The sequence below is a fragment of the Primulina tabacum genome, chromosome 14 (assembly GCF_025594145.1).
Source record: "Primulina tabacum isolate GXHZ01 chromosome 14, ASM2559414v2, whole genome shotgun sequence".
In the NCBI taxonomy this organism is placed as follows: Eukaryota; Viridiplantae; Streptophyta; class Magnoliopsida; order Lamiales; family Gesneriaceae; genus Primulina; species Primulina tabacum.
Window position 1 is genome coordinate 15,905,845 of NC_134563.1, and position 12,055 is coordinate 15,917,899.

Genomic DNA, 12,055 nt, shown 5'->3' on the forward strand with positions numbered 1-12,055 from the left:
AAATTAGACCTACCAGGTGAGTATAATGTCAGTTCTACTTTTAATGTTAGTGATCGTTAGTTGTTTGATGTGGGAGATGATCAAGATTTGAGGACAAATCCTTTTCAAGAAGGGGAGAATGATGCAAACGTGGTTGATCAAGCACCTAAAGAAAGCATGGGAGTCGTTGGAGTTGCCCGAAGGACCTATAACGAGGTGACGAAGTAAGAAGTTTAAAGATGCACTTCAAGGACTCATGATGAACTATCAAGGAAGTCCTACAAGTTGGATGTCTAAATTAGAGAAGGTTGGGAATCATGGGAATAATATTGGAGATTTTTGGAATGTTTTTCAAGTGCAATTGCCGAAGGTGGAGCGCACCCGCGCCAGTTCAGGGACTGCACTCGCGGTCCATGATAATCAAATTTAAGAGAATATTGCCGAAGCTATACCGCACCCGCGGTCAAGCAAGGATCGCACCCGCGTACGGCAAGCGCACCCGCGCTCCTACAATGACCGCACCCGCGGTCCATTTATTCGAACTTAGCCGAAGCCACACGGCACCCGCGGTCCAGTATGCAGCGCACCCGCGGTCTATTGTCAACTTCCGTGTCAAAGTTGCTAGTTATCTTCTTTAATGCTTTCTACACTACTTTTTATGGGTTTTATTAATTATATAATGCATTGTAATGACAAAAAACGAGATAATTGAAGATTGATATCAAATACATTGAGTTCTCTCAATTTTCAAAGCTTCTAGCTTTGTTCTTCACAAGAAGAAAACCAAATCAAACTTATCAAAGATTTTCATCTTTGTGGCGTTTGTCGATTGTTCTTCGCACGGATTGTCAAAACAAGTTCTTTGAAGGTTCGTTTGAAATTCAATTGTTTTATCGTTGATATTTGTTGCTAAGTTATAATCGCTTAGAGGTGAATATCACAAAATCGTTACTTGTTTCAAAAGATCGGGACAACATAATCGTTCCTTGTTTGTTATTGAATTGAGGGTGCGATTTATATATTCGTGCTTGCCTTTCATTCGTACGAGGATTCGTATCAACTGGACTGTAATTAGATATGCCTCCCAGACGTGCTCCCAGTACAGACAAGCAAGAAGAGATTCCAGGAGGTGGCACAGGACCACCACCACCACCACCGCCTTTGGATACAGCCACCCGAGTTCTGGAGGGTATGGATAGGCTTCTGAAGCAGGTCCAGCAGGCTCCTAGGCCTCAGGTGGACGTTTTTGAGCAGTTCAGGAGAGTTAACCCGAAGGAGTTCGGGTGAACTACTGATCCATTCCTGGCAGAGGGATGGATTTGTTGGCTGGAGCTGCATTTCGAGTACCTTTAGGGGAGAGATGGCGACCGCGCCAGGTGCACCATTTATATGCTGAGAGATGATGCATCCCTTTGGTGGGAGGGAGCCGCTCATGTAGTGGACTTGGCTACCCTCACCTGGGATAGGTTCAAGGTATTGTTCTATGGGAAGTATTTTCCAGCTGACGTCAGGGGCCGCCTGACGAGGGAGTTTATGAGTCTCCACCAGGGGGACTCATCTGTGGCAGAGTTTATCCACAAGTTCGATAGGGAATGCCATTTTGGGCCCATGATAGCGAGAGATGCCGCCTAGAAGCTGAGGCATTTCTTAGATTGACTGAGACCCGCTTTTCGTCGGAACGTCATACTGATGAGGCCGGCAGGTTATGATGAGGCCATCGCCTGTGTTTTTCAGGAAGAACAGGCTCTGCCGGACATAGACTTTGAGATGCAGAGGAAGTGGCATCAGACTCAGTCTAGCTCCCAGCCTCAAAAGAAATAGTTCTCAGGGCCACCGAGACAGCAGAAGCCCCAGGGTTAGTTTAGGAGGCCCTAGCAGCACAGACCTCCTCAGGCGCCAGGGACGCCTAAGCCAGATGGACAGGCTGCCATGCCCACGGTGCAATAAGTTCCATGTCGACAAGTGTTTGTGGGGTACCTACAGATGCTTCGTTTGCGGACAGGAGGGTCACAAAGCGGCGGAGTTCCATAAGAATGGGATCATCTTTTTACTCATTTTCCTTCTCCTTCTTTTCTCTCCATCGGCTTGGAAGCTAGGGTTTCTCATTTCTCCTTCAATCCAATTTCTTCCAAGGCATTAATCTTTGATTGAAGCCTTAATCTTTGCTTGGAGATTATAAGTTCTTCTCCTCAAGAGTCTAGGAACAAGGTAAGAAAGCTTATTTTCCTTGGGTTAGTGATTGAAGGAAAGATATTGGGTTGTTTGGTTTAAATGTTGAGGTAAGGTTGTTAATATAATGATTAATGGTATTATTATTGATATTGTGTTGTAGGAATCCCTCAAGAACTAAGCAACTACTTGTATATTGGGTTGTAAGTAGACTTTTCCTTTGAATGCATCTCATGATCTATGTATATGATAAATGATGTTTTAAATGATTTTAGCTCCTTTAACTCATTGATTATGTACATTGTATGTATTGATATATTGAAAAGAGATGGAATTGATGCCAAGGGCAAAGTAAAGGAGCTAAGGTTTTAGCACGCACACACGTGTTTGATAAAATGTTTCAATGAATGTTTTTATGGCTTGATGGTTATATGGTATTGTGGTGTTACATATGGTAATTCTAAACCCACTTGACTGAAGTTGATCAACATAATGACCTGTACCGTGACTGATTTTGACTGAGACGTACATGTGTACCATTGATTGATAACCTATCAATGTCATACGAATGAAAAGAAATGAATTGTTCTATAGATGTCATCTTATAATTGTTATATACACATTTTATTGACTGATGGCATATTACGGTTAAGAAATGGTATGGATTCCTTCTTTACACTATGATATATGTACTTGTTATTTAAAGGTCTACTTGCTGAGTTTTTATAACTCATTTTAGTTATGTTCATGAGATGCAGATGCAGGTAATCGAGACTGATACGGCGTGGTGTCGAGACAGAAGAAGGAAATGTGCCAAGCTTGGAGGAATGATGAAATGATTATTTTGTCAATGGATGGTTAAGAATGTAACACGTCTGACCGATTTTATAAAATAACACAGTGGAAAACCAAAAATTTTACTTAGAGGGAAGAAGGATTTAAAATTTTCTTGACATAAAACATTTACAATCAAAAGTATAAACATGATCAATCAAGTGTTGCATCAAAATACAAAATATCATTTTTGATCATGTCAAAATGCTAGCAAAATAGCCTTCTTCCTTCCATCTCTATGCATATGACCTCGGCTCCAATCAACGTCCTGGCTCGTCGCTCTTATCTGCATCACTTGAATAACTGAAATGAGTATAAAACTCAGCAAGTGGAACTCTTACATAACAATGGATACATACCATACTCTGTAAAACATGGCTTTGAAAACATTAAATACCATCAACTCTGAAACATGAATAACATGGTATAGCATATCAATAACGATGGTATTTCTCTTTTCTCTGGTGGATTGATATTTCAATAGTATCTCTATCTCTGTACCTATACCCCATCGATATAAATCGATTACTCTGTTGGGATATAAGCCTATGGTCGTTGATCAACTCATTGCATGCAATCTCTGACTATCTTTTTATCAATCCAATAAATCAATTTGAACTCTCTCTTTTTCATTAAATGAAACACTTTGCATACTCTTCTCTTTTGTATTACTTTTTTCACAATTGAGACATATAAAGCCTCTCATATACAACATGGTATATCTATACATAATATGAATCAAATGGAAGTAAATAACATGTTAAAACATTGGAACACAATACATATATTATCATGTGAGCACAAGGAAATGAATTCTACTTACAACCAATTGAAACCTTGATTCTAATATCTTGGTACAAAACCTACAACAATAAACCATGTATTGCACCATCAACAACTCAATAATCCAACAACCAAACCATAACATCCATAAAACCAACACAATCAACAAACCCATGATTTCTTCCTAACACCAAAATCCAAAGAATAACTACACCAAAAGCTTACCTTAACTTCTTGAACCCAAAATAATCTTGCTCTCACTTCAACAACCAACAAGAAGCTTGAATCAAAGAAAATGAAAGAAGGAATAAGAACCCTAGCTTCCTCCTTGAGCTGCAAACCGAGAAGAGTGGAGAGAAATGAGGGAAAAGTGAACCAATTCATGTCTTATATCACTTAAAACCGAAAACACGCTTTTACTATTCACACACCGCGGGTGCGCTAGGCATTCTGCAACACTTCCGAAAATCCAAAGTTACGACCGCGGGTGCGCTGAAGGTTTTGCCCTGACACCGCGGGTGTACTAACTTTTATACCACGGGTGCACTAGCCGACCGCGGGTGCGGTGTCTTTTGCAGTGCGGGTGCACTGTCACCTGAAGCCAACAATAAACTTTGCATCTAAAATCGAATCGCAACGTCGCTTCTCCTCATAATTCGGCAACACTCTCAACATGAAAGTTGCACCTCTATGTCTTATCTAACCACTCCAATTGGCCTCATACCAATTGGCTCAACATACGAATTACCATTAATTAAACCGCAACGATGCGTTCACCAAACTTGGCTATTACAAAGAAAGTATTTTGTTTTGTAATGGTTGGAGTTGGCTAATATATTTTGTTGTAACCCACCTGTTATCTTGGGAGTTTAAATTTGTCTCAATTATTTTGGTAATCAAATGGAATGCTTTTGATTTTGTATATCTCTATGTATTAGTTGTGAGAATGTGTTGATGTATTGGTTTTATTGCTTGAGGCAGGTGATGAGTTCCTTTTACGGGGAAACTCTGTCAAAATTTTTAAAGCACTTACTTTCCTCCAAGTCTATTTTTAAAAGCTTCCGCATTATAGAGTTTATTATTTATTTTAAAACGGGTTATGGTGTCACAAAAGAACCCTACCGTCTAGCACCTGCCAAGAGGAAAGAACTGAAAGATCATATACAGGATTTGCTAGAAAAGGGTTTCTTACGCCCTAGTTTTTCTCCATAGGGTGCACCAGTTCTGTTTGTCAAAAAGAAGGATGACAGCATACGATTGTGCATTGATTAATTAAAGAGAGCTGAACATAGTCACAGTTAAGAACAAATATCTGTTGCCGAGGACTTGTTTGATCAGTTTCAGGGAGCATGTGTTCTCAAAGATAGATCTTCGATCCGGATACCACCAGATGAAAGTTAGGGAGACTGATGTGTATGGGGAGAAGTGCAGAATTTTTACTGACCATAAGAGCCTGAAGTACTTCTTCACAAAGAAAGAGCTGAATATGCGACAGAGGAGGTGGCTTGAGCTTGTGAAGGAATTATGATTGTGACATTAGCTACAATCTAGGTAAGGATAATGTGGTTGGGGACGCTTTGAGCAGGAAGCACGCAGTGATTGGTCATTTGTCACTGCAAAGACAGCTACAGGCTGAGATTCAGAGATTGGAGCTTGCAGTTTATGCCATGGGCGAGGCCTCGAATCTTTCTACTCTGACAGTACAGTCGACTTTGAGAGAAAGAATTTGACCAGGGAAGAGTTCTGACGAGAAGTTACAGAAGTGGAGACAGAGGGACGAGAATAAGGGCCAGGGACTTTATATAGTTGTGGATTGCATAGTCAGATATAGGGACCACCTATCGGTTACTGATAGTGATTCTCTTCGATCAGATATCTTGAGTGAGGCCCACAGCACCTCGTACTCCATCCATCTAGGGTGTACGAAGATGTATAAGGCTCTACAGACTCTTTATTGGTGGCCGGACATGAAGAGGGATATTCTGCGATTCGTCTCCGAGTGTTTTACTTGTCAATAGGTCAAGGCAGAGCATCAAAGACCTGCAGGGAAGCTGAGACCACTCCCTATTCCCGAGTGGAAATGGGATAGTATCACCATGGATTTTGTGACAGGGCTTCCGAGGGCTATTGGATAATTTAATGCCATCTGAGTGATTGTTGATCGGATCATTAAATCAGCTCATTTCTTACCGATCAGTGAGACATTCACTATGACTCAGTACGCAGGGCTGTACATTAGAGAGATGGTCAGACTGCACATGATTCCAGTGTCCATCGTGTCCGATAGGGATCCGAGATTCACGTATGCATTCTGGAAGAGTCTCCATCAGGCGTTGGATACGAAGCTACTGTTCGGTACTGCTTTTCATCCTCAGATAGATGGACAGTCAGAGAAGGTGATTCAGATCCTGGATGACCTTCTCCGAGCTTGCATGATCGACTTCCAGGGCAGCTGGGAGCCGAATTTACTTCTTGTGGAGTTCACACACAACAACAGCTACCAGGCATCGATAGGTATGGCTCCATACAAGGCACTGTACAGGGAGGAAGTGTAGGTCGCCAGTTTATTGGGATGAGGTAGGAGAGCGAGCAGAGTTGGGTCCGGACTTTTTCAGGCAGACAGTAGAGTTAGTGGGCAGGATTCGAGGCATGATGAAGACTGCACAGAGTCATCAGAAGAGTTATGCAGATGAGAGGCGTCGAGATCTTGAGTTCGTAGTAGGGGATCATGTTTTTGTGAAATTCGCACCGATGAAAGGTGTGATGAGATTCGGGAAGAAGGGCAAGCTCAGCCCTAGATTCATCGGACCATTCGAGATCCTAGAAAGAATGGGACACTTGCATACGGAGTTGCATTACCGTCGAATCTGGCGGGAGTTCATAATGTGATCCTCGTCTCCATGCTGCGGAAGCACATGTCGAACCCCTCACATGTGCTGAACTATGAGCCACTTCATCTGACACCGCACCTGTCTTTCGAGGAGAGTCCCACACAGATATTGGACATGAAGGAGAAGAGGACCCGGAACAAGGTGATCCTGATGGTCAAGATCAAGTGGCTAAATAATTGACAGGAGTAGACTACTTGGGAGACCGAGACCGAGATGAGAAGCCGCTACCCAGAGTTATTCGGTAAGTTCTAAATTTCGAGGACGAAATTTTTTATAAGGGGGTGAGAGTTGTAAGGTCCAAGAATTTAATTCACGTAACCTGAATGCATGCAATCTAGGATTTTATTTAATTATGTATTGAATTATTTTCATGCATTTTATGCATAATTATTGCATGATAGGATTTATTTCATGAAATTTTAAAAGTAATACGCTATGATTTTTAAGTTGCATTTCGCGCTCGAACGAGGAACGAAAACCGGGGAATTATCAGGAAAATTATTTTTATTACAGGATTTTATTAATTAATATAAGATGTTTTAAATGTATTTTTTCACAAATGGGCTTTGTTGGATATTTTTACCCGCTAAAGCATATTTTTCAATGGTACGCAAATTTTATCGAAACGGTGGACTTTTTCAGGGTTCGGGTAATATTTTCAAAAACTTACCAAGACGAAATATTTTTCGAGAGTGAATTTGGGCTTGATGGGCCTATTTAAGAGCTTATTGGGCTCAAAACTCTTTTCAAAATTTTTAAATGATAACTAATGGCCCATTAGAGTTTATTATACCATTTTATTATTCCCCTAAACTCCTCTAAACCTAAACCTAAATGTAACAGCAAACACTCCCCTTCCCCTATCAGCTTTCTCTCAGTTTTCAGAACCTCCCTCAGCAGAAAGCTTTGTCCATATCCATTTTCTTTCAAGAAAATTCTTCGGCCCTTCCCCGATGTTGCGTTTTTGTGTAGTTTGACATGAAACTTGCATCCTCTTGTCATGAACTCACATTTTTATGAAATTGTGCAAAGGGCTGCCAATTTTATGTTGCTAAGGGCTGTACATGTTGAGTAAAAGGGGGACATAAGGCAGGAGTCGAAGTTCGTGGGTTTTAGGAGAGAGCCGATTGATATCTTGAGTCTTTGGGTGAAATTTTCGTGTCACAAAACCCGTCACCCTCTGTTATTTCGAATTCTGTTACTTATAATTTGGTTTTCTAGAACTATGTTCTACACCTGATTTGTAGTACTCTGTGTTATCTTCGATTCGATAGCATATTCATAATTTTCTGATAAGAAATGAGGGAGATATGTTTTTTATCGTAAAACCGCACAAGCTGTGAAATTTCTATGTCTCAAAACCCGTCACCCTATGTTACTTCGAATTCTGCGACTTATTGGTTGGTTTTCTAGAACTGTGTTCGACATGTGATTTCTCCTACTCTTTGTTATCTTCGATTCGGTAGAAAATTTGTAATTGTCTGATAAGAAACGAGGGAGAAATGATTTTTATCGTAAAACCACAAAAGCTGTGAAATTTCTGTGTCACAAAACCTGCCGCCCTCGGTTATTTTGAATTCTGTGACTTAAAGGTTAGTTTTTCTGGAAATGTGTTCAACATATGCTTTGTAGCACTCTGCGTTATCTTCGATTTAATTGCAAATTAGTAATTTTCTGATAAGTAATGAGAGAGATATGATTTTTATCGTATCATCGCTCAAGCTGGAAAATTTGTGTGCTTACACTGGAGATTTTCCAGCAACCTTTGTGTTTGTTTTTGGTCCTAAGTGGTCTGGAATGGGTGATTTATAGGCTGGTCATGTAGGTTTTAATCACGGTAAAATTTGGGAGAAAATTTTGTTAAGTTTCGAGTCGATTCGAGTTAAAACCGGGACTGCGGTCCAAGTTTTAAAATGAATCGAATAAGTTTTGAAACGGGCTCGAGTTTATGTCTAAGAAATACTTTTAATATGTTTTGGGATGTTTTAAGGAGTTTGGCAAGTTTCGGGTCAAATTTTAGAGGCCCAGAGGTAAATCGATCATTTTGGGTTTCCAGGGGCAAAATAGTCATTTTGCACCCGAGGTGAGATTTTAGTCCTGGCAGCGCCCTGAGCACGATTTGACATTTTTTTAAATATTTATGTTATCACGTTTATGATTTTTTATGAAATTATGAAAAAACGGTGCATGCTTGGTTTCAAGAAAAAGTTACGTATATGCATATTTTTATTAAGTCGTGAATACAATGATGTTCTTGAAGGATGTGAGTTGGTTGTGACTGACGATGTATATGTATACGATGACATGAGATATTGTGAGCTTAGGCCAAGGCTCAATGGACGGCTAATTTTGTCGGTGATGTCCCCGTCGCCGGGTACCACGGTTTATAGATGGATCCATAGAATAGAGCTGATACGATAGAGATGATACGAAAGTAACAACTAATGAACTGAATTCAATTAAAAGAAAATTTGTACGTATATGATGATATGATGAGACATATTTTGACAAGTTATGATTTTATAGTTCAAGTTTACGTTTATACTTTTAAGTTCATGAATTGTATGTTGATTACGGTATTTTTCACTACTGTGTGATATGTATATGTACTTGTTATTAACGGTGCAAGTGTGTTGAATCTTTAGATTCACTAAGCGTGTTTGATGCAGGTGAGCATTTAGATGAGGAGACTGGAGTTGCCGAACTCTGAGTAGGCAGGGCTGGATGTGCGAACACAACCCGAGGACCACACTTTTCCGCACATCACGATTTCATGAGCTTTGAAGTAGACATTATTGATTTTATATGTTTTTATTTTACGCTGTTGTTTTTCAGGATTTTACTTGTTTTGTTTCATTCATGCATGATTGAGGGCCAAGTTGGCAATTTTTACATTACAGTATTTTTCTTTGTCGATTTTTTACGTTAAATTTTTAAATGGCATATTTCTCAGCACGGTTACATGCATGCAAAATATTTAAAAGTTTATTTTCGAAAATGTGAGCTTCAAAAAAATAAAAAAAGCATCATTTTAAATAAGCAGATGTTTCACATAATATCCAACATCATTCATGCGGAATAAATAAATAAAGCAATAAAAGTCTAAAATTTAACTTAATAAATTCTAGCATCCTAACAGTCCATAAATAAAAACGATAATCCATAAAATCATCAAAAGTCTTTAACATATGCGGAATTTCTAGGTTCTCGAGTATGCAGTGCGCCTCTCGGATGACTCGATAGTCCGTACCTCACGACTCAACATCGTTATCACCTGCAACCATTAAAATCTAGTAAGTTTAATGACTCAGCATTCTCAAACCTAATATAGCAAATACATAGATATACACTCACATGCATAAAAATTACTTTTACAAAAAATAGATTTTTTCCATGCATCCATGAAATCTTCAAAATATGCAACTTTTGAAATCATGAGTAGATATGAACATTTTCCATTTAAAATCATCATTTTTAGGTGAATTTCGATCCTCGAAAGTGAACATTCATTCGATTGATCAATCTATAAACATAGTACTAGGCCGTCGGGTTCAACGTTTACTTTTTTGACGATCCAACCGGCTATCATAAAAATAACTTCACCATTCACTTTTTCAATGGATTCATTATCATTGAGATTCTACCCCCATTTTCGACGGTTCACTCCCTTTGTAATTGCAAGTTCACCATTCCCGTTTTCAACGGATCCCTTGCTACTTTTTCGTCACAATCAATTCACATTCCTCAAAAATATTTTCCTTTACTTTATCATTTTACAAAACATTCATAAATTTCCATATACAATAAAAATTCCCAAAAATATGTTTTATATCATTCATATACATCGAGATTGCTAAAAATAGCATATACGTGTAAAATACGTTAAAACTTCTAAAAATAGCATCATGCATATACTTTAAAACTTCTAAAAAAAGCATTTAACATGATTCGGAATTGTTTTAGTAAGTTTCAAACCACCCTCGTTTCCCTCGAACAGACCGCACACGTTTCAACCCTATACGTACCTACCCAGACTACCTTAAACTTTGACTCAAGGAGATTACTCGATTTTAAAACTTTAAAAACACCCAAAAATATCCAGTAGCTTGCTGGAATTTCAACCTTAGGACCTACGTTTCAAAACCGACTCAATTAGCTAACCAGATGGCTTCTTTGAAAGCGGATAGGTTATGGTGACCGGACACGCAATGGAAGTTTCAAAAATATTTTTCATGAAGAAAACCGACAACCTCACAATGATGTGTAGCAAATAACATAAAACACAAAATATCATACCTAAGGTGTTTTTTTAAAAATTTACTTATCAATCACAAAAGATTGATGATGGCTCCAACTAAGTTGTTAAACAACTTAGCTCTTAAAGGGGTAGACAATCTACAAGCCTCCTTTGAGCATTCCTTGCTCAAAAATTAAGCCCACCACCAACTAGGAAGATCCCTTCTAATTTTGCACTGGAAAAATTAAAGGAATTTTCTTTGAGAAGGTTGTGCTATCCTCAACAATTGAAGAAGCAAAAATGGGAGGAAAATGGCAAAGGAAATTTCGGCCAACTTGAGTGTGTAGAGAAGTGATGGCTTTTTCTTGGTTGTGGAAAAAGTTAAAGTGTAAAGTTGCATTTGCATGTCATGCCATTAACTCAAAAGTTGCCTCCAACCCTTCACCTTCCAAGCATGCAATTTGTTTGGGCTTGTAACAATTATAAGGCCCATGGACTTTTATTTAAATATGTCAAACACATTTGAGACCATTTAAACTTTACTTGATTTTACTCAAGCCCACTTGTTGAATAATTATTTCTGTTTGGGCTCTACAAGGCCCAATGTTATTTAATTAATTTAACACTTGAATTAATTTAATTATTTGGACTCTACTAGGTACACTATTGTTTAATTAATTCAACACTTGAATTAATTTCATTTAGTCCATAATAATGTTTATGAAAATCACAATTTTCAAATACATTATGTATTTGGCCAACTTTTCATTTAGGAATATTTCCACAAATTAAAAGTTACTCCCTATAATCCTCTTATAGAAGTCATACTTTTATTTTTGTTAGCGCTTATAAAGTCTTTCATAAGCCGTTCAACACATTGAACTATTTTTCTTCTCAACGGGATTCAGAAAGCTAGTACTTGTGTGGCCCTCAATGGTTCAATGATACAACTAGCCGTGGGTTCACATCTCAATGTGATGGGACAAAACATGTCCTTATATGAGCATACCACAAATGCTTCATTTTTACTTATCAACTCCTTGATAATAAGAACGTCAGAACTCAAGTCTGATAGTACCCAACCAATCATGTTAAACGCCTAGCAGCATCTCTTACATGATTCCCTAGGTATCAAATGATAGTACGAGCAAGAACCAATCTA